The sequence below is a fragment of the Aotus nancymaae genome, unplaced genomic scaffold (genome assembly GCF_030222135.1).
Source record: "Aotus nancymaae isolate 86718 unplaced genomic scaffold, 86718_ANA_hifiasm-v0.15.2.pri h1tg000040l, whole genome shotgun sequence".
Taxonomy (NCBI): Eukaryota; Metazoa; Chordata; class Mammalia; order Primates; family Aotidae; genus Aotus; species Aotus nancymaae.
The window spans coordinates 41,192,174-41,214,763 of record NW_026988454.1 but is presented as its reverse complement, the minus strand read 5'-3'; the positions used below and the strand labels follow the sequence as shown (position 1 = coordinate 41,214,763).

The 22,590-nt window shown below is 35.6% G+C and overlaps 1 long non-coding RNA gene across 1 annotated transcript in view; it reads left to right on the top strand.

The window, feature by feature from the left end:
* LOC135268297 (uncharacterized) overlaps window positions 1–22,360 on the top strand; it is a 78,730-nt gene extending 56,370 nt beyond the window's left edge. The window contains exon 3 of the long non-coding RNA XR_010336551.1: window positions 22,287–22,360. This is a non-coding gene — a long non-coding RNA (uncharacterized LOC135268297). The remainder of the gene's footprint in view (window positions 1–22,286) is intronic.
* The last annotated feature ends 230 nt before the right edge of the window (window positions 22,361–22,590 follow it).

Genomic DNA, 22,590 nt, shown 5'->3' with positions numbered 1-22,590 from the left:
AAAAATAATAGATTCCCAGGGAGTAAGTAATGTCTGTGCTCTTACATTTTCGTTACTGAAATGAACAGTGAAGAGAAGAAAACACCCAAACTCTATGAAAGATTTTCTTTTAAAGAAAATATGGCTTTTATAGACTAGTGGAAAACTCTGTGGTTCTTTTTCTGGCATCTTTAAAAGAAAAGCTCTGCGACTCAGGTATATATGCTAAATTATCTTAATCTTTAAAAAATGAAATTGAATTAGTTACTAGACATTTTAATGTATTTGAAGAACAAAAATGACTACTTGGGCAGGGGTCCTTGTTCACACTGATGAAAATGAGTAAGGCAGGAAAGTGCTCAGGAGGGATGAACCTATATCCTGAGGATTAGAAAGAAACACATGGGTCTGTTTTTGAAAATGTTTCTCACTCAGATGCTTTTCCCAGACGTGTTTTGTGGGGTCTCACCTTGGTGTGATGCTCTGTGTTAGTGGACGTTAGAACTTATCAGAGAAAAAAGATAGTGTATAAACTTTGAGTCAAAGCTAACAAATAAGCAAAATGTGCTGAATCCATCATTTATGGATGCTTATGTGAAGCATCCCTTTCTTGGAAAGTTTCTAATGCTTCCTGTAAGTAGTCATAACTCAGAATGTCAAGTCATGCGGCGCTGGCAAAAATCCACATTAAATGTTTTATTTTTTTTTTCCATTTGTTTTTTGTTTGAATTCTCTTTTGATGACACTTATTGCTTCATAAAGTTTGTCCTCTCTTCTTTCCTTCATAATTGCTTTGTTCTCCCTGCTTTTTGTTTCTCTGAATAGAGAAGACAGTGTGGGAAGGCAGTTAATGGAGCATAGGTTTTGAACACGGCTATGTCAGTATTGAGCCTGGCCATGTTTTAATTTGTACCAAATCACACTGAGGAGATCACATCTGTGCCTCAGTTTCCTCACTGTAAAAGGCAATTCTATTACTGTGGATAGAGGTTTGGCTGAATGTGGCCCATACCACAAGTAATAGGGACATAAACTACTACAAGTTTATTTGTCATTCATATAAAATCTGGGCTGGTATTGTGACTCTGCTCTGGGAAATTACCAGTGCTCTACAATGTGTCAGAGACCCAGGCTCTTTTTATCTTGTTGTTTCAACATCCTTAGAGTGTTGCCTCATTTACATTATCCAAATGGCTCACTCCCACTTCTGAATTCCAATGGTAGGAAAAGAGAACGCGACCTGGAGGCTGTGCCTGTTACTTCTACTCTCATCCATTGGCTGAACTTAACATCTGGCCACACAGAGCTGCAAGGGGAGGCTAAGAACTGCAGTCTTTATTTTAGTGGCTCTGTGCCTGGCTGAAAATTGGGGATTTTATTGTTCTAGAAGAGGTGAATAACTAGTTACCGTTTAACTAGCATTATCCACACAATGCCCACAATTCTTTCAGAGGCCTGCAAAAGGGCTTTAATTTTAATTTTTCTGAAAATCAGAAGAAAAGAAATATGACAGTAATGGGTATATAATAATGAATCCAGCCTGGATTTCATTTGCTTTTATTCTAATGCAGTCATAAAATAAAATTTCTAAACGTTCTTGTAGAGGAAGAAGACCACAAAGGGAAAATGCCTACGGCCCACAAAGTCATGCTGTGTCCCAAACCCTAGAGATGTTAATAAAACCTTCCATACAATATTGTAAAGGTAGAAATAATGTGAGTCACAATAGATATAATTACTCTTCTTTCATTGTCATTTTGCCTTTATTATTATTACTATTGTATTAGTTTACCCTTAAAGATACTATGTTTTTTCTGAATTTAACATCATCATCTTACTTTCCTGGGAACTTCTTCTTCCATATATAGGCAAACCTACATCTCTGTTGAGGAGACAGTTTGTATAACTTGAGGACAATAAACAAGCACCTTTGTCTTTAATTCTCTCATCTACTGACTTGCCTCATTAGAGACACTCTTTCGGGTTAAGGCATTAACTCTGGGATGCCCTAGTTGAAAGTTCATACAACTTGAAAAAATTTCAAAGCAGAGTGTGAAATGTCTGATCTTTATCTACCTGGAAAGATAAATACAAAATGTATAAAAAATTCCTCACTGCAAGGTAGAATTTTATTTACTATTTTCAAATTTATTTAAAGTTTAAAATAAATAAATTTTCTAATTGGAAGCTCCCAATAAATGTAATTCAAAAATTTAAATATATTGTTCAATTGGCAGTTAAAATGCAATAGAATTTATTTTCTTGAATAAGGTGGTTGTGTCTTGACTGAGAACAGGCCCCAGAGGTAAGGGGTCATGGGATAAATGCAGGTGATTTAGGAAAATAATCAGGAAGATACCTGATTTGTGAGGATAATCTGTACACTGTTGCTTTTCGTTTTTGCACAAACCGTTAACAGGCAATTTATCTGCATACTGGGATATGTTTATATTAATAATACATTTCTCTAAAATATCAACATTTAAAACTTAAAAAATTAATATACATATATATTTCAGTTGTATTAGTAGCACTTACAATGGCAACATCTCTTTATTCATACTTTCTTCTAAGATTGTTTTAAAGCTCTAATAATTTTAAATGACCCAAAGCCTTGCATTCAAGCCAGTGTGCAGTCTGCATACACTGATGAATAAACGCAATGCATCTTTCTGAGGCAAACGTTTTACTCTATGTAATATGTGCATTAAGATAATCCATTCCAAATAGGCAAAGATGGTTGTCTTCTTTGGCCTCTTTGCAATCTTCTGCATGAATTTATTTGAAAATATGTTTGAAATTTAAAAGAAAAAACAAACAACCCTATTAAAAAGTGGGCAAAGGACATGAACAGATATTTCTCAAAAGAAGACATACATACAGCCAACAAACATGAAAATCCTCAACATCACTGATCATTAGAACAATGCAAATCAGAATCACAATGAGATACCGTCTCACATCAGTCAGAATGGCTGTTACTAAAACATCAAAAAACAAAAGATGCTGGCAAGGTTGTGGAGAAAAAGGAATGTGTTTAGGTTGTTTGTAGGAGTATAAAGTAGTTCAACCATTGTGGAAAACAGTTTGTCAAATCCTCAAAGACCTAGAGGCAGAAATATTATACAACTCAGCTATCCCATTACTGGGTATATACCCAAAGGAATATAAATCATTCTGTTACAAAGGCACATGTATGTTCACTCTAGCACCATTAACAATGACAAAGTCATGGAGTCAACCTACATACACATCAATAATAGACTGGATAAAGAAAATGTGATACATATACATTATGGAATACTATGCGGTCATAAAAAAGAATCATGTCCTTTGGAGGGACATGGATGCATATGGAAACCATTTTTCTTAGCAAACTGAAACAGGAACAGAAAACCAAATGCCACATGTACTCATTTGTAAGTGGGTGCTGAATGATGAGAATACATGGACACATGGAGGGGAGCAACACACACGGGGGCTTGTTGGAAGGTGGGGATTGGGAGGGAGAGAGCATCAGGAAGAATAGCTAATGGAAGCTGGCTTAATACCTAGGTGATGGGATGTTCTGTGCAGCAAACCACCATGGCACACATTTACCTATGCAACAAACCTACACATCTTGCACATGTGCCCCTGAACTTAAAATAAGTTGGAAATTAAAAAAAGAGAAAATATGTTTGACAGTTGAGTCCCTCTTCTCTCTGCCTTGGTTCCGTAGACGAAACTTGTGAATTTTGCCACATGAATATATGTCTGTACCCGGAGAATGTGTATTTGCACATGTCACCAAGCCTTATTCAATAGTTTATTGCTTTTGATTCCTTAAGTAGATACTTGTGACCTGGGTTAGGATTCTTCTAAATGAATTTAACTGTTATACTCAGGGAGTAAACTTTCTCTTATGTGGAAAGTCAGTTTTAGAAAATGTTTGCATTAGCCCGTAAGTATTTGACATGGTGTAGGAGATAGCCATAGAATGGAAAGGCAAGATTAAATAAACTACAGGTCCTTCTGCCTTTCATTGTCTCGCTTGGGTTCAATGTTAATGGCCTTGAGTGATGGCCTTCCACTCCTCCACCATGAATATGATTTCACACTCTGTAATTTAATAAGCTATTTTCTTAGATTACTAGATTAATATTCAAATATTTAATTTTATCTTTTTGTGTCTACCTTGTATTGATCCTCTGTGAAGTAAGAAATCATCTTGTCATAGATTACTATTGACACTATTTCTTCCTAATCATTTCTTAGATTATTAAAAACAGATGTACTAGAAATGAATTTCCATCCAGACAGTTGGGAGTAAAGAGTATAATGTTTAAGTTTTTATATAATTTAGCTTACTACCTATTTGAGTTCTTTTTCTGTTTCCATGTGAAGGAACATTTATTTCCATTAATTTGGGATTTCCTCTCTTTCATATTTTCTTAGGGAATGTATCTAAGATTTGAGAGGATGTATGGTGCCACAACATTGATTGGGGAGGAGATTCGTGTGATCTCTGTGTCATATTTCCATGGAGATATCGGATGGGATATCCACTCTCCTAATTGGTCCTAGGTCCATAGTCTGCTGCGGGGATGTCCTTAGCTCCCTGGGCATAATTCCTTTGGCTGTGAGGGCTCTTCCTGGCTTCTGCATCACTCACAGGAACTGGAAATCTTTCTGCTTCCATCTGACATGCTGACACATTGGTATCTGTCTGAGGCTATCTGTGGCCTCTTAAACCTTTCTAGGTACTTGGCCTCCTTGAGACACTGAGAGAGAGAGAGAGACTGATTATTGACTTGTATATCTAAACACCTCTCAGAACAATCATCGGTAGTTTGTGCTTCCTAGAGCCTTTTCCTGGAAACCAGACACTATTTGTTTCAGTGCCCTATAAAAATAGGTTAGATACTTGTATCTCCTTTGAGCTCTCCTTTGGGAAACAGGGGCAAGCAAGACTCTCTAGGATCTGGGAGGGTTTTCTCTCCTTAAAATTTCCTTCCATCTTTCTCCATCTCCCCTGCTGAAAAACTTTGATCTACTCTGGGCAGAAGTCAGATTATCTTAAATTTAAAAAGTGTCTTGTCCAGGCATGGTGGCTCATATCTTTAATCTTAGCACTTTGGGAGGCTGAGGTGGGAGGATTGCTTAAGCCCAGCAGTTTGAGAGCAGCATGGGCAACATGGCAAAACCCTGTCTCTACAAAAAATTAGCCAGGCATGGTGGGACATGCCTGTTATCCCAGCTACTTGGAAGGCTGAGGTGGTAGGATCACCTGAGCCTGGGAGGTTGAAGCTGCAGTGAGCCAAGGTCATGGCACTGCACTCCTGTCTGGGCGACAGAGTGAGATCAGGTCCCAGATAGATAGATAGATAGATAGATAGATAGTCACTTAAAGTAAAACCAGGAAAGCTTTCCCTAAACCAACTCAATCAAAGAACACAGGAAGATTATCTGCTCAAATAAAGGAAATAATTAGAGGGCCAGAAGAAAAAAAGTAACATAGGTAAACATCACAAAAATATGATTCTGACACATTTTAGTCTCCATTTTCTACATGAGTTTCTGCTATCTGAGCCTTTAGAAAATATTTTCTAAAATTTTCTTAGAATTGAACATAGTTGACTCATTCATCCAGGTGATGGTTTTCAAAGCATCTTACCTCTCCCCTCTTTCTTCCTCATACTACTTCCTTCATTAAAAAAAGTATCCCCATCAGTGTATGGGAGAAATAAAGTAACATACAGCAAAACTAAAACTCAGATCATTAGTAGTATTTTTTAAATAACTTTAATATAGGGGAAGATAGATTGGTAGCAGGGTTAGCTATATTCTGTGATTTTTTAAAAGTAAATTGTCTGTGATTTTTCTGAGAGTTGTTTGTAGAAACACAGGTCAATAAGTCTCTTCCCTCACCTGCTCACCTTTCATTTTTACTCTTCCTGGAAGAGCAAAGATTTCCTATAGTAAGAATGCATAGAATCTATGTCCAGTATCAAAAGTTATTATGATTGAAATGCTCAGACCTGAAGGGCAACTATAGTAAGCTTTGCTTTCAAGGGAAATCAGCCTTTGAAAGGGTAATTTAAGCCAAAGCAAAGGTCAAACTGGCAGAGATACACATATCCACTTAGGGACAGATGGATTCTAGACAGATAGATTTTAGAATATAATCCACAACTCTAATGTGTTCATGGCTGATATTTTTCAGTTTTGACACCCTGTCCGACTGAGTTTTGTTACCAAATTTTTTCAACATTCTACTCCATGCAGGAACTATCAGTCAATAACAGGTGACATGCAAGGTGAAATTTATTTGATATCCTTGACTAGTGGTTGAAAATGTGAGTTCTGGTATCAGATTTCCTGGGTTTAAGCCCAACTCTACCATTTAGAGACTGGTCAAAACAATTTGACCGAGACATTTAGCTTTTCTATGACTCCTCAGAAAGTTATTTTAAAAATTAAATAGCTAATGTAACAAGGTTAGAATCATATGTATTATTGTTCATATAAAGGGTTTTCTATTTAAAATATTTAAAGGTTGACATATGATTCCAAATCTGAGAAAATCCCCATTTGTCCACAGTTTTTTTTTTTTTTAATATTTAAGAAAGGCTTTATGATTTCATTGGGAGAATATGTGAGCAATTATTCTAGAAACCCTTGAATGTGGAGACAAATTGGGTGGACTCATGAATGATTAGAGCTGGAAGAACAATTTTTGTGTTTAGTATACCACTTTATTGGATGTCCATATAATTGTGCTGTGTGGACAAAGAACTGTTTATTTGCTTTTTATGTGTATACAGAATCCATGGGGATGGGAGAAACTTGTCTAATTTGAAACTGTTTACTTTCTACTGTAAGATTGCATAGAATCTATGACGAGTATCAAAAGTTATGATTGACATGCTCAGACTTAAAGGGCAACTGTTATAAGCTTTGCTTCCAAGGGAAATCAGCCTTTAAAAGGGTAATTTAAAATCAAAACAAAGGTCAGACTGGCAGAGATACACATATCCACTTAGGGACAGATGGATTGAATCTGCACTTGCATTGGTAGCCAATTAGGTAAGTGAAAACTTCTGCTGTGGGTATTTCAACTTTCAAAACTTGATATAACAGAAGTTTGATAATAGTAACTAAAATTAGAAATGAAATAACAGTGCTGTATTATAACTGGAAACTGGTATGGATCTTTGTTCCTCTCTAATTTTTTGGTCTCCACTTATTGAGGGGATGGCTAGTGAAGTTTGAATATATTGTATTAGTAAAAAATCAGTTATAGACTTGGTGCAGTGGCTCATGCCTATAATTCTAGCTCTTTGGGAGATCAGGGTGGGAGGATCACTTGAGCCCAGGAGTTCAAGACCAGTCTAGGCAACATAGTGAGATCCCATCTCTATTATAAAAAAGAAAAGAAATTAAATTTAAAAATCAGTGATGTAAAAATTATGGGTTGGGCACTGTGGCTCATGCCTATAATCCTAACACTTTGGGAGGCCAGGTCCAGATTTGGGCAGATTGCTTGAGCCCAGGAGTTTGAGACCAGCCTGGGCAACATGGTGAAATCCCATCTCTTAAAAAAAAAATTAGCCAGGTGTAGTAATGTACACCTGTAGTCCCAACTTGAGCCCAGGAGGTCGAGGCTGCAGTGAATGATTGGCTGAGACCCTGCTCCTAAAAAAATTATGGTAAAGAGCAGCCTCATGGTTGAGCTCACACCAAGGTGAAAAAATACTTCACTAATTACTGGTGCATTTGTGAAAAATAATTGGGAAATAACATAGTGTTGTAGATCACCTTAAAAGTGGTTGTAGATCCTTTCAGTTCTCACTAATTAGTTAGTTAAGTAAAATATTACTGAGGATCTACCATTTTATGACATTGGATGGAAAAATAAAACATAGTGTGAATAATAGAAAATCTTTTAATAGTAGCTAATAATAGTAGCTCAGAAACTGGAGCCCAGAGAGAGACAAGAGCTGATCACGTGGAATGGGTTTACCTGCATGAAGTGATCCATGGAAGTGGCTGAAAAACCTCCACGGAGAAGAAAGTGAAGGAAAAGAGGAAACATTAAAGGATGAAATATCAACACTTAGGGAAAGATAAGAGAAAAGCCAGCACTAATGGGACAAATCAATATCAGAGAAGCGGCAGAGAGCAGGGCTGGGGAGAGAACTTTGAGGGTGAGGGAGTAAGGCTTCTGGTTCAAAGTGACAGATTGAACATACATATATCTATTCTCCTTCCATAAATCCTATTAAAATAAAATTTAAAAGTACCAAAGGTAATAAATTTATAGCAGTTCTCAAATCAGGCAGAGACACATGCAAACTATTAATCTTGATGAGTTTCTGGAAGATAGAAAATATGTTACATATTAAGAGATGGAGAAGCAGGAGCGCAGCCTAGAATTTGCACTCACAGAGGGCTGCGGTGAAGGTAGAAGCCATGCTGCCTGAGGCTGGTGCCTCTGAAGTTCTCCCAACCTGGAGATAAGACTTCCAGCTTTTCAAGAAGGCAGTGGCCAGAGATCTAGGTCTATGGTTGTTCTCCAAACAGCTGTACCTCTTCTGGCACTGCTTGCCAAAGAAATTGGTTTGGGATTCCCTGAGTAAAATCCAGGGCTATTTGGGGTTAGCTTGCTCCCTGATTTCTGCTCACGTGGTTTTTAAAAATCTTGTGGGTTTAGAGATTACAGTCCATCTCTCCTATTGAAGAAGGCTCTTGGGGAACAGAAGTGCATGCTGGCAGAGAGAGCCCATACTAGCAAAGTGTGTCAACTAAGATAGCCTTCAGTTCATGACTTTAAATTGGCAAATATCATATTAGAGGAGAAATAATCTACACACACACATACACTCACACACACACACACACACACACAGTGCTAATATGAACAAATGAGTTCACTCCAAAATAAACAGATAATTTAGAACACAGAACATAATTATATATAGTATCTATTTTATCTCTCTATACAATTATATTTATATTAGTCATTATAAAAAAGAAGCAACATAGAACTATAAAGACTTACTAGAAATTTAGGAATATGATGTCTGAAAATAAGAAAAATGAAAAATAAGTTCTGAGATAAAACCTGATGAAATATCTTAGAAATTGGTGTAAAAGAAAATTAGGAACATATAGAAGTAAAGTTTAAAGTCTTAGAAGATCCATCTGGGAAAGCTAGGATCTTTCAAAAGGAGTTTAAGAAAGACAGAACAAAATATCCTAAAGAAATTACTGGAGAAATAATGAAAGAAAACTTATTTTTTAGCCATATGCATCTTCAGCTTGGGAAAAAACACAGGATGAAAAGCATACAATTGAAGTGGAAAGACCACATCTACACAGAGGCTCATGAAGGGTAAAGATGGGATTTTGAATGCCTCCACTTATTGTCTCCAATAAGTGGGAATCCAATTCCTTATACGATATATTGTATGCTCAAAAACTGAGATCTGAGAAAAATATTATTTAGAACCTATAAGTAAATGCCCAGCCAGACTCTCAAGCAAGAGTTTAGGTAAAATAAGGACATTTTCGGATATATAAGACGTAGAAAATGTTACTACTCATAGACCATCCTCTGAAAGGCTTGCTTATGGAATTTATCCAACAAAAAGAACAAAGAAACTCAAGAAAGAGGGAAAAATGAGATCAATGAAACAGAGTACTTACTCTATTGTGCATCGTGATTATTTAGCAGAATATCTCTGTTTTATAGGAAATATACACTAAATAATCAGAAAAGATGGAACAAGAAGTCAGCAACTTTCTCTCAAATGGTTCAGGAAAAAATGCTTTGTATTGTATCTCTACCTTTTCTGTAACTGCATGATTATTATGAAATAAAGATAATTAAAAAAATAAAATGGAGGGAAGAAATTGTAAAAGGTAACAAGAAATAAAAAAACAAAGTCACCTTTCCAGTGAGTTCCACAGCCACACCCTTTATCTAAAATCCCACCCCCATTCTCCATTCCTTAGCACTCCCTAGCTCACCTTCCTAACATCAATCAACAATTGACTTATTATTGTATATTTAACAGTTTGTGTTTCTTGTCTTTTGCCTCTGCCTCAACAACTGGTATAAACCTTTCAAGAGGAGCTCTGTTCACCGCTATATCTCCTGAACATGAAACATTGCCAAAACATACTGAGTTCTTGATAAATATTTGTTGAATGAAATGAAAACCTTATTATTACAAACAGTAGCAGTAAGTAAAATGTCATTCTTCACAAAATATTATTACTAAAACAGCCACTTCTTACTGTTGCTTATTATTTGAGATTACCACATTTCACTGCAATTTTGACATGGAAAGAAATCCATTTAAACACCAGTTGTAAGATTATTGTCCCCTGGGATGTTCTTGAAATTAAGATGTCTTCTATAATTTATTCAAGGAAAGGATATTTTAAATGCTGGTTTTCAATTTTAAAATTATAAAGAAGGTGATCTGACACATCATTCTTTTTGATGAACAAAGTATAAATTAATTTTAACATAAGTACCAAAAAATTTTTAAAAAGAAAAAATAGTGCCAGAATATCAGTTATGCAGGTGATCTAGAATGCAAATTAGAACAGGAGTATGAGGGCTCCAGGAAGAATTTTGTCTAGGAGAAAAATAATTTCCTATCATAAAACATATGATTAAGAAGCTAAGTGACCTTAATGACAAGGTGAAAGCATAGCATTATGGCAATAAATAAAAGGATTATGCTGCCCCCAACCCCTATTCGTTAGTTATATGCTCTTTCCAACAGCAAGTTAATGACAAGGAAACCACCCCCACTCTGTGTCCAATCACACTACTTGATTCTGCAGGGAACTACATTTAAATAACTATAATATTGTAAAAGCTGGGGTTGGATGTTTGCTTGTTTTTTGTTTGTGTTAACTTATAGACAAAGCAGAGTTACTTTTAGTTATAAGAAGTTAAGTTATATAAAATTGTGCCTAATAAAATGTGAAATGCATACAATGGATGAGTCAAGAAGTAGAGGTTGCATTTTATTTGAAGACAGAGATGAGTAAAGAAAAACACTTAATAAATAAAAATATGCCTGTTAGAGCCTGTGGGTATGAAAGTGTGCGGGTAGGGAGGTGAAAAAGCAAATTAAGTCAGCAAAATTCTTCATTCTTCACAATAGAGATAGTAGTGATAGCTAGTTTTAGCTGATAAATAAATGAATGAAGGTAAACATGATGGATATAACCACCAAAAGAAACAGAAATGTTTATAACTGGTTATCAAAAATGGGGAATATGATTGAGAGCAAAGGATAGTTAACTTTTAATCTTAAATTCGCTCAGTTTGGAAATGTTAAATTAGGTACGATACACACAGAAAAATGTCAGGTATAATAAGCATTGACTATGAATATTGGTTTCCCTGACAAGTAGAAGGGAGGGATAGTGAGCAAAGGACTTTGTCACACTCTTTGTTGAACAGTTTTCAATTATTACTATTTTTGCAAAGAGTTATTTTGTTTTTAAATAAAATGATATATATATGCTCTTATAGAATAAGAAGATGAACAGGCAACAGAGTTCAATGCTGGAGTGAGGCTAGGCTAAATCAGATAAGAACCAAGATTTCATTGGATTTGGTAATTTGGAGGATACCTAATGAGTGCAATTTTTGTAGAGTGTAGGGACAGGTTAAAGTGGCAGGGGAACTCTCTCCTCAATGAGAAGTGAAAAGTAGTGGGGGCAGCAGGTATGCATATAAGCTAATTTTAAGAAGTTTTAATAAGCAAGGAGAGTGTGTGGAAGCTAAATAGCTGACATTTAAAGATCATGATTACTTAACGATCACTTAGATTGTAAAAGAGAGTGTACCATATCTTATAAATGAAAGGATCATGATATACAAAGAGCACTGAATGGTCATCTAAAAGTTTTCCAAGAAAAGATAACATCTGTATATTTGTTATCCTTTCTATTTTGGATGAGGCAAGCATCTAAAACATTTTCTTGGAGGCTTATTTTACAATTTTAAGGCTCTTCCTATCTCCCTCCCCTCAGCCCACCTTTTCAGAAATGCCTTTTGTAGGCACTCCCTATAGAGGCTTCTGAAGTTTTTAAGACACAATTATGTTTCTAAATGGTAAATGTTTGAGGCATCTTTGACTATATCCTACTATCCATACATATTTATAAAAATGCAGTGATGTATCAGTGGGCTATTTTTTCATTTCATAAAGTTATATCATATTAAATAAACTCTGGTCCTTAGCCTTTATGACAAATACGCTAAATTGATAAACCATCTATCTTTGCCATCCAGAAATTACTGAATGACACTTGATTGCCCTTAGTAACTAGGATATTTCCTTTGGTGAATTCAAGACACCTCACTCATTTCAATTCAGTTTTTTTTGGGCCAGATCCTAATTTGTTTTTGTTTTATTTTTTAATTTTTCAATTTTTAATAATTGACATATGATTATATGTAATTATGGTGCAAAACATGATATTTTGATATATATGTATATGTGTGTATATATATATATATATATATACAACGTAGAATGACTAAAGTAATTAACATACTCATTACCTCATATGCTTATCATTTTTGTGTGATAAAAGCAATATAAAATCTACACTTTCAACATTTTTGAAGTATACAATATATTGTTACTAACTGTAATCACCATGGTGTACAGCGTATCTTCTAAACTTATGCCCCCTGTCTAACTGAGATTTTGTATCCTTTGACCAACATCTCTCTAATCCACCCTCCATCCCCAGCCCCTGGTAACCTCCGTTCTACTCTGCTTCTATGAGTTCATCTTTCAGACTCCCCATATAAATGAGATCATGCAGTCACCCATTTGTGCAGCCAGATAGGGTCCAGGGAAATAATCAGAACTCATTTTATTTTGCCCTCTATCCTCTGTTGTTCTAATTTTTTCTTTATCCTCTGTACTGTCCCTCAACTTATTCACATTGGGCATCCTAATGTACTTAGTATCTTGCTCAGTGCTGCTGCAACCCAGCTTCTAGCAAAACCTAATCTTGAGAAAGATTCAGAGAAATTCATCCAACCTAAATGAAGCTAGTACAATCTCTGGCCTCATTGGGCTCTCAATAAACATTGCATGCATGCATAAGATGTAGATGCCTAATAGTGCTTCTTCTGGCTGTTGGTTGCTGGGTGACAAACTACCACAACACAGAATAGAAAAAGAACCATTTTAATGTGCTCACAGATTCTGAGCATCAAGAAGTCAGTAAGGTATAGAAGGGGCAACTCTTCTCGTCTCCATATTTTTGGGGCTTCAGCTGAGATGACTCAAATAGCTGGATGACTCTAATGGCAACGTTGGGACAGCTGGGATTTGGAGGGTCCTCCTGAAGATGATGTCTTACCTCTCATGTCTGGTATGTGACTTGGGATGACTGAGGATCAGGTTAACCTGGGATTGACAACAAGAGTGCCTACCTATGGCCTCTCCAGCATGGTGGCCTCAGGATAGCTGCACTTCTTACATAGCAAATCACACTCTAAGTGTGAGCGTTCTCTGAGTACAAGGTGCATGTCGCAGGGTCTTTATTATCTAGTCTTGGGACTCACATATCATCAAATCCAACATATTCTGTTGGTCAAAGCAGTCAAAGTGTTTATTATAACTTAAGAAGGGACGGAGACCATTTCTCAGTGAGAGGAGTATCAGCAAGTTTCTGGCTGTGAAATATGATGCTTAATCAGTTGCCTAAGACGGTTTGCCTCTTTACAGAAGACAGGAAGTGAAAAAAGCAAATAGTGAATAGTGGAATTTCAGGCGTCTGCAAGCAGGTAGAAAAAATAATTTTAGGAAAGGGACCATTTTAGTGATGCAAAAATGACTCAAGACAGTTTCTAGAAGACTTTCTTTAGGATTTTAATATGGTTTTACCTATTGAACTGTTCCAGACTAATGAAAGTATTGTAATACCAACTTCTAATGAGGAGACAGGGAAGAAACTAACTTTGATTGAATTCCTCCAATGTTCCAAGAACCCAAGGAGTGCTTTTGCAGTTTATGTCTGTATTAATCAATGCTGCCAATAATTCTGAACGAGAATGTATGGAGTAAGCTTAGATATATGATTAAATATATTTAGGAAAATAATACAGTTACATTGTCCTTGGGTTTAATAAAAAAAGAAGTTATAATCTAAAATATATATATACATGTACATTATTTAGGACCAGGAGCGGTGGCTCATGCCTATAATTCCAGCACTTTGGGAGGCCAGGTTGGGAGGATTGCTTGAACTTGAACCCAGGAGTTTGGGACCAGCCTGGGCAACATAGTGAGACTCCATATCTAAAAAAATATTAAGCAGGCATGGTAGCATTCCTTGTAGTTTTAGCTACTCAAGAGGCTGAAGTGGGAGGATTGCCTGAGACCAGGAGACTGAGGCTGCAGTGAGCCATGATCACATCACTGCACTCTAGCTTAGATGACAGAGTGGGACTCCACCAAAAAAAAAAAAGTACATTCTTTGGGTGATTCTTACAACAAAAGCTCAAATCTCACCACTATGCAATATCTACGAAAGAAAGTTGTATTTGTAGCCCTTAAATTTATACAAAAATAAAGAATAAAATGTATATAAATGCTGTATTTATATATAATCTTGGTTATATGAAATATACTTCCTGACTTATTTGTCATACTATGTGGTACATTTTTTCTGTGTAGTATTTATAATATGATAGTTGGGTTTTTCAGATTTATACTGTCAGATATCTTATAAAAATGAAATTTTTTTCAGTGGAGAGAAATAAAAAAATTACAGAGTTTCTGAATTCCAATATAAAAGTTGCATTTTCTGCAATTTATAAGACAAAATCTTTTCTATTTATATATGTATTTATTATGGGAATACAGAAAATGCTAAAAGAAGTTACAATGTGATGACAAAATCAAATATTACTAAGAACATCCTGAAAAATACATAAGACAAGACCAAATATGAATTTCTAGTTCATCACTAACAAAGCCTATCTTAATGATGAGCAAAACATTACATTGGAATAAAATACTTAAAAAAAAAAACCCAGAAACTAAAAATATATTGCAGAACTGTTCAAATTGCCAATGGTAAATAAAAGAATGCAATTATTACTGAACAGCAGCAAATTGCTCAACAAAACACATGTATAATCTCATTAGTAATGAACTTTTAGATTTTTTTTGCCCTGAAGTTTCTGCAAAGCTATCCTGATAAACGACCACTGGCAGCTCCAGAAAAGGCTTTGTGGAAAACTCATGGCATACACACTCATGCATCGCTTAACAATGAGGGTATGTTCTGACATGATTTTGTCAGTGTGCGAACACCACAGAGTGTACTTACACAAACTTAGATGGTATAGACCACTATGCTCCTATGCTGGATGGTATAGCCTATACATCTAGCATAGGAGCATAGTATGGCTCCCAGGCTACAAACCTGTACAGCCTAAAACAGTAGTGAATACTGCAGGCAATTGTAACACAATAGTATCTGTGTATCTAAACATATTTAAACTTAAATATATAAAAATATTTTTTCTTCAAGAGCAAATTAACCTGGACTTACTTTATAAACTGTTTAAACTCATTTGTAGTTACACTTAGCTTAAAACACAAGTTCATTAGATAGCTATAAAAAATGTTCTTTTTTATGTCTTTATTATATAAGAACTTTTTTTTAACTTTTTTTTTTTACTTCTTAAACTGTTTTGTTAAAAACTAAGACACAAACACACACATTAGCCTAGATCTCCGCCGGGTCAGGATCATCAATATCACCGCTTTTACTTGTCTTGTCCCACAGGAAGTTCTTCAGGGGCAATAACACTCATGGAACTGTCATCTTCTGTGACCAACAATGCCTTCTTCTGGAACACCTTCTGAAGGATTTCCCTGAGGCTGTTTTACAGTTAATCATTTTTTTTTTTAATTTTAAATAAGCAGGAGTACAATCTAAAATAATGATAAAAAGTATAGTATAGTAAATGCATAAACCAGTAATATAGTCATTTATTATCATTATCAAGGATTGTGTATTATACTTAATTGTATCTTCTAGAATTTTATAAGACTAGCAGTGCAGTGGTTTGTTTACATTGGCATCACCACAAACGTGTGAGTAACATGTTGTGTGGTTGTGTCACTAGGTGATGTCACTAGTCACTAGGTGATAGGAATTTTTCACCTCCATTATAATCTTAGACGACCATCATCATATATGCAGTGTGTTTTTGACTGAAATGTCATTATGTGGCACATGACTGTAAACCAGTGGTCACATTGTAGGATTTTTCTTCAAATAGACTAGGTTATCCCCTAGTCAGGAGACTACAGTCCTCTGAACTGTCTCAGGGAATGAGGAAATGCCTTGAATCTCCACTTGGATGATTCAAGTGAGTTTTCTTCCTAGCAGACCTAGAATTTTTCCATTTATATATGTCTAGCAGCATCTTCATACACTGGTCATCTATTTCACTTCTACAGACCCAGTGATTAGCTTGCCAACACCACATATTTCTCAGGTCAGATACCCTTATTACATTCTAACACTAGAGTTGATTATGATTATGTTTTTACACTTTGTCTCTGACAAAGCACCATCCTTGGCCTCTTTTATGTAGGAATCTTATCATTGTTACTGACATGAGGGAAGCCAACTCCACTGTAGCATCCTTCAGCATCATCCTTAGTACAGAGAGAATAGCTACTGCAGGGTTCTTCCAGGTGCTGCTGCCCTTTGCCCATTGTATTAAAGGAATGCTTGGTTAAGGAAATGACCTTTGCAACCTCTCAGGTGAGTATGGTTAAGTGCTAGTGGTATAGAAAAATGCTGAGTCAACATTGTATTTTTTTTTTTGGAGACAAAGTCTCACTCTGTCACCCAGGCTGGTGGCAGGAACTCGGCTCACAGGTTCAAGCAATTCTTCTGCTTGAGCCTCCTCAGCAGCTGGGATTACAGGTGCACGCCACCATGCCCAGCTAATTTTTGTATTTTAGTAGAGACGGGTTTCACTGTGTTGGCCAGCCTGGTCTTGAACTCCTGACCTCAGGTAATCCGCCCGCCTTGGCCTCTCAAAATACTGGGATTACAGGCGTGAGCCACCATGCCTGGCCAACATTGTACATTTCTAAGGAGAACTAGTAGACAGTTATGCAAGAAAGTTAGACTTGTTATCAGTTTTCAACTCCCTTCCACTCCAGATTTTATAAAGATTAACATGAATTTAGCAACTATTTATTGAACACTTACTGTGTGCCAAGCACTGTGTCATGTGCTAGAGATTATAAATAGAATAAAATGTGGATCCTGCATTGTGAGTCTCACGAGGGGGCTTCTGTTCTATATTGGGAATTCTGCAGATCATAGAATCTATAAATTCGGTTGGCTCCAACATAGTTAACAATGTATGGACATCACTTCTTTCTTTCCTCATAATGTGTGAAACTTACCAGGTGAGAGATTTTTTTTTCCCTCCCTCACCACTTTCTTTTATTTCTTCTTTTCTTTGGTGTTATGCTGGCTTTTATTAAATTATTAAGAACCACTGTTTGAACTTGCAAGTATGACACTGTTAAATGCCATTAGTGCATCATCTTATTTTTAACTACCTAAAACAATCAATCTTACATAGTCTGTGGATCCAGGAACTTGTAAAATCTCCTCTTGATTTCTATGGATTTGAAATTCAAAAGACATTAAACAAACAAACAAACAAAAAACAAATAAACACCTTTCTAAATGCCTTTTGCATTTGCCTCCTAGTTCCCTAGCAACTGTGAGCTAGACAGATGGCAGAATGCCCTCAGTTTGGGGCCATGTTTATATGATCATAATCAATTATTTTTTAAAAATGGAAAATATTTCTTGAGAGCTTGTTATCACAACTATGCTATATCTAGTGATAGAAATTAAAGGATTTTTTTTCTTCTTTGTATATAACCTTAATACTTTTCTGTAGGTGTTGTGATTACTTCCCCAATAGCCACTGGTGTGTCTATATATTTTTTTCTAAATTATTTGTCTGATAGACTGATTACTTATAAAAGTAATAAGAATAGATACTTTTCTTTCATCAATAACACCTATACCTTTTTTGTTTTTTTAATGAGAATTGCTATAGCTAGAATTGAAAGGAAATATCACAGGCTCTCTTTAGCACTTTAAATGATAACTGATAACATGACTTAATTTGTATCTTATTTTCCGTCTCTGTCTTCCTCTCCTTCTCAGAGCCCATCTGGCAGGAAATATTGTTATGCCATATCCTCATGTCATTTATAGTAAAACTCTAACCTGTAGTCATCTGGCTTGGTATTTGATAAGTAAATTCCAATTTTGAGACTTCCAGAAAAAAAATAACCAATTTTTCTAGTAAAAAGTTTTACCTCTTACAAATCAAATGCTTTTGCTTTCATATTATTGGCTTTTATGGACTTAAGTTAAATCTGTCCTGAAACCCAGCCATGAAATGTCAGCAATGATTTTAAATTCTGGACAATATCTGATTTTCCCTTTCCTGATGGAATGAGTCTTGGGATCCTGGACTAATTTTAGTTGTGGAAGAGTTTTTGAGGAAGGGATGTTAAAAAACGAAGGAAAATAATTAGGTAATATTTCAAAATGATATACTATTACATTAGCCCATGCCTTATAATATTGGGATAGAAAGTAGAATATAATATTACTATATGAAAAGGAATCTTGATGCCTCTGTATTAGTTATCTAGTACTGGTAACAAGTCAGCACAAAACTTAGAGGCTAAAAGAAATGAACATTTATTATCTTTTATGGTTTTTGTGGGTCAGGAATTTGGGAGTAGCTTGGTTGGGAAGTTCTAGCTCTGTGGTGTCTCATGAGGTTGTAATCATCAGTCAGCTGAGATGGAAGTTATCTAAAGTTTTAACTGAGACTGGAGGATCGATATCAAAGGTGGCTTTTTCACATGAGCCGAAAGCTAATGTGGCTGTTGGCAGGGGTCTCACTTTCTCTCCTGTGAGTGTTTCCACTGGGCTAGAGTGTCTTTAGGTTATGATGACTGTGTTCCCTTAGAGCAATCCAATAGGTCAAAGCCAAAGCTGCTTCTCTAGTTTTATAGCTTTGGAAGTCATGAGGGAAATAAGAAAGTGGTAACAATTTGCAAGGAAAGGTGAGGTTTTTATGGGATACTGATTTTATGGTTAAGAGAAGGGAAAGTACCCAGGCCATCATTTCTTCTACCCACTCCCAAGGCAGTGGTTAATTGATTTGGCTGAAATCTTTTTGAATGTTGACTAAAAAAGTTAGTAATTAAAATACAGTTTGATAATGTAGTTTCCTGAGCTGATGTGATTTTGTCTTTAAAACATTCACATTTAAGCACAAAGCATCATTTTTTCCTTTTTTATTTGACTGAATGCTTTGTCATCATTTGAACACAAACTATATAGGAGCATTTGATAGACATTGCAGGCATTCTTCTAAAAGGAGACAAGGACTAACACAGCAGAAAGGAGCTGGACTCTGGGTCTAGACGGAACTTAGAATCTTGACTCTGTTATTTCCCGTGAATCTGGGTAAGTAAAGTTCCCTAAGCCTCACTTGTTAAATGGGTATAATAATACTTACCTCTCAGAATTACTAGTAGGAATAACTGAAAAAATATAGGATACAGTCTCTGGCAAAGATAGGTACTTATGAATGTGCAGCATTCAAATTCACATTTAAATCAGATCCTATCACTCCCTCATTTAGAACCTGGCAATGCTTGCTCTCACTTTTAGAATGAAACTTAAGCTCCTTTCCCTGGCTTGTAAAGTCCTACATGATTTTTCCTCAACCACAAGCCTAGGAGTATACCATCTTCCCTCTCATCCACTAATCTTTCACGAACACTTCAGTCCCATTTGTTTACTTCTCAAAAGTGACTCATTATTCCTACCTTGGTGCCTTTGTACTAGCTCTTTTCTTTCTACCTGAATTGGTTTCTTCCTAATTTTTACAGGACTGGCTCCTTCTTACAATTTAAATTTATTCCTTCTTCAGAGGTTGACTACCCTATTTAAAATAGTCATCTGTTCACTTTAATTCTTTTTAATTCTTTGCATAGCATTTACCTGTAACATTTTTTCATTACATCTACTTGCCTGCCTACCTACTTACCTATATATCATTCCATCTACATTTATTGTTTCTTCTACTAAAATATATCACCCATGAGTGCAGGGACATTGCGTTTCTTGTTCACTGCTTTTTCCCTAGTACTTAGGCCAGTGCTTAGCACAATTAGCAGCTTAGTAAAACATCTGAATGAACCAACTGGTGTGATCTCGCCTGCCCCCACCTTTTCTGTTCTTGAATAAGACACAAATTTTCTGAGAAAGGAGAGGCTAGGAAAAGTGGAATGGAAGAAAGTCAAAGATGCCATGACTGTGCTTTAGTTTACAAAGCATCTGTTGGCTAAACTTTAACTTGAAGACTATGCTACTTAAAACAGTTCTTTAAAGGAAGTTTTATTTTAGTAAACAAGTGTCTTATCCCCAGAAGCAGTATCTTACAACTCCTAATCTGACAAAGTTTGACTTTCTAAGTGATGGCAGATGTGCTGTGTTGTTTGACTGTAATCTTATAATTAATTGTAGCACAGTTAATTGTGCTACTTGAGGTTTGTATCTTTTGTCTCCTTTTAAATTTTTTCTATCACATACTATCCTAAAGTTTTACTTGTAGATTATAAACAGCTGAGAAGCAAATATCGTGGATTCTAATGACAGTGTTCCACATCTATGTTGCGCTTTGTACATTGCAAAATGTTTTCACACTTATTACCCTATTGATTAAGCTATTTTATTTGTAAAATGTGTTTAGTTCATGTTGCGTATGTTCTTTATTGGCAATATCTCTCTAATTATCAAAGAAGGAAGATTTTCAGAAATATTCTGTTTATGTTTTTTTCTAAACTCAATACTAAAATTTTTCCCCCTATATGCTGAATTAACTCTTGGAATTACCAAATGTTTTTAAACTCTGTTTTTCTTTTTGTCAATGCTTTTTCATATGTCTAGGGCATTTTCCATGTCTTTAAAGAGCTCTTTTATTTTTAATCAATGTTTATTGTTTCATGTATTTCTCCCTCTTCTGTTTAATGAATCCCCATGAAAACCTTTGTACAGCTTTTGCACAAAGCCTAATGTTGATATCCCCTCTTGTGGGGGCAGAGACCAGGCCTGGTCCTATCTGTTGCTTATGCCTTCATGTGGAAGGACCTCCTATGCCCAATACCTTGTTTTGGGGTTTACTCAGATTTTGTTTCTTAAAATATTCCAATAGCCCCTCTGTTGGACTTAGATTAAGAGATTTCTTACAAACTTTTAAGCATTTTAAAATATTGCTAATTCTTTAATTCCATAAATTTTTACTTTACAAATATCAATCCTTTTTATAAACATCTTGGCAATGCAGTCCTTGCTTTTGTTTTTTGGCCATTTTCATGCAGTTTGTTTTTTTTCAACATAACTTTTTAGTTATTGCTATTTCTTATAATGAAATATTTTGTCTTAATGGACAAAATATTAATGATTTGTAACAGAGGAGGAAGAATTCAGTTTCTGACATATCTCTCTGTGTCCTCCCATCTTTCCAACCAATTGTCTTCTCCCTTTGAAAAATTTATTTTCGAACGTTTCTCTGTGACAGAGACAATTTTGAGTAGCAGCAGGGTAATACTTCTCTGTAGTAAATGTGAAGTAGATATGAGTTGCTTCTTAGTAAGTTTGCTGTTACTTAACTTCATGGACTAGGACGTGAAATTGTCTACCTATTCAATTGATGACTGTTGCACAGAATTAACATTCAAGAAATTGCTCAAGTAGTCTTAATCTTTTCTTCAAATTCTTTTCTGCTATTTGCTGAGGTAATTTTTGACAGCTCACCTTCTACAATATTTTCTTTGGGAAGCCTTTCCTGAAACTCTATGCCTGGATGAAATACTCTTCCTATGTGCTTCTGGAGCACTCCACAGTTCCAATCACAGCCCTGATCTGCTTCCTTACTTATTTTCTACATTTGTCAGCAGGCATCAGGAATGTAAGGAATATACCTTGTGTTGCTACATTCCCAGCCTTATCAAAATACTTACATATACTTGCTACTTAATAAATATTATTAGATTTAAGTTCCTTGGTTATTTATAACTCTGTTGAATATTTCTTTTGCCCTCAGCACAAAAATAGCCTTCAGTTTCCAATATCTTTCTTTACTTTATTTATAAAATGTGTTGTTGGTTTTTCTTCTTTCACAGAAGAATTCTTGGATATTTAAGTTGGTTCCATATCTTGGCCGGTGAATAATGCTGCAATAAACATGGAGTGCAGGTATCTCTCAGTATACTAATTTCATTTCCTTTGGATATATACCTAGTCTTGGGATTGCTGGATCATACGGTATTTCTATTTTTAATTTTTGAAAATATTTAATTGACATGTAATAATTGTACATATTTATGGGATTCAGAGTGACATTTCAATACATGCATAGATTGTTTAATGACCAAATCAAGGTAGTTAGCATATCCATCACCTTGAAAATTTATCATTTGTTTGTAT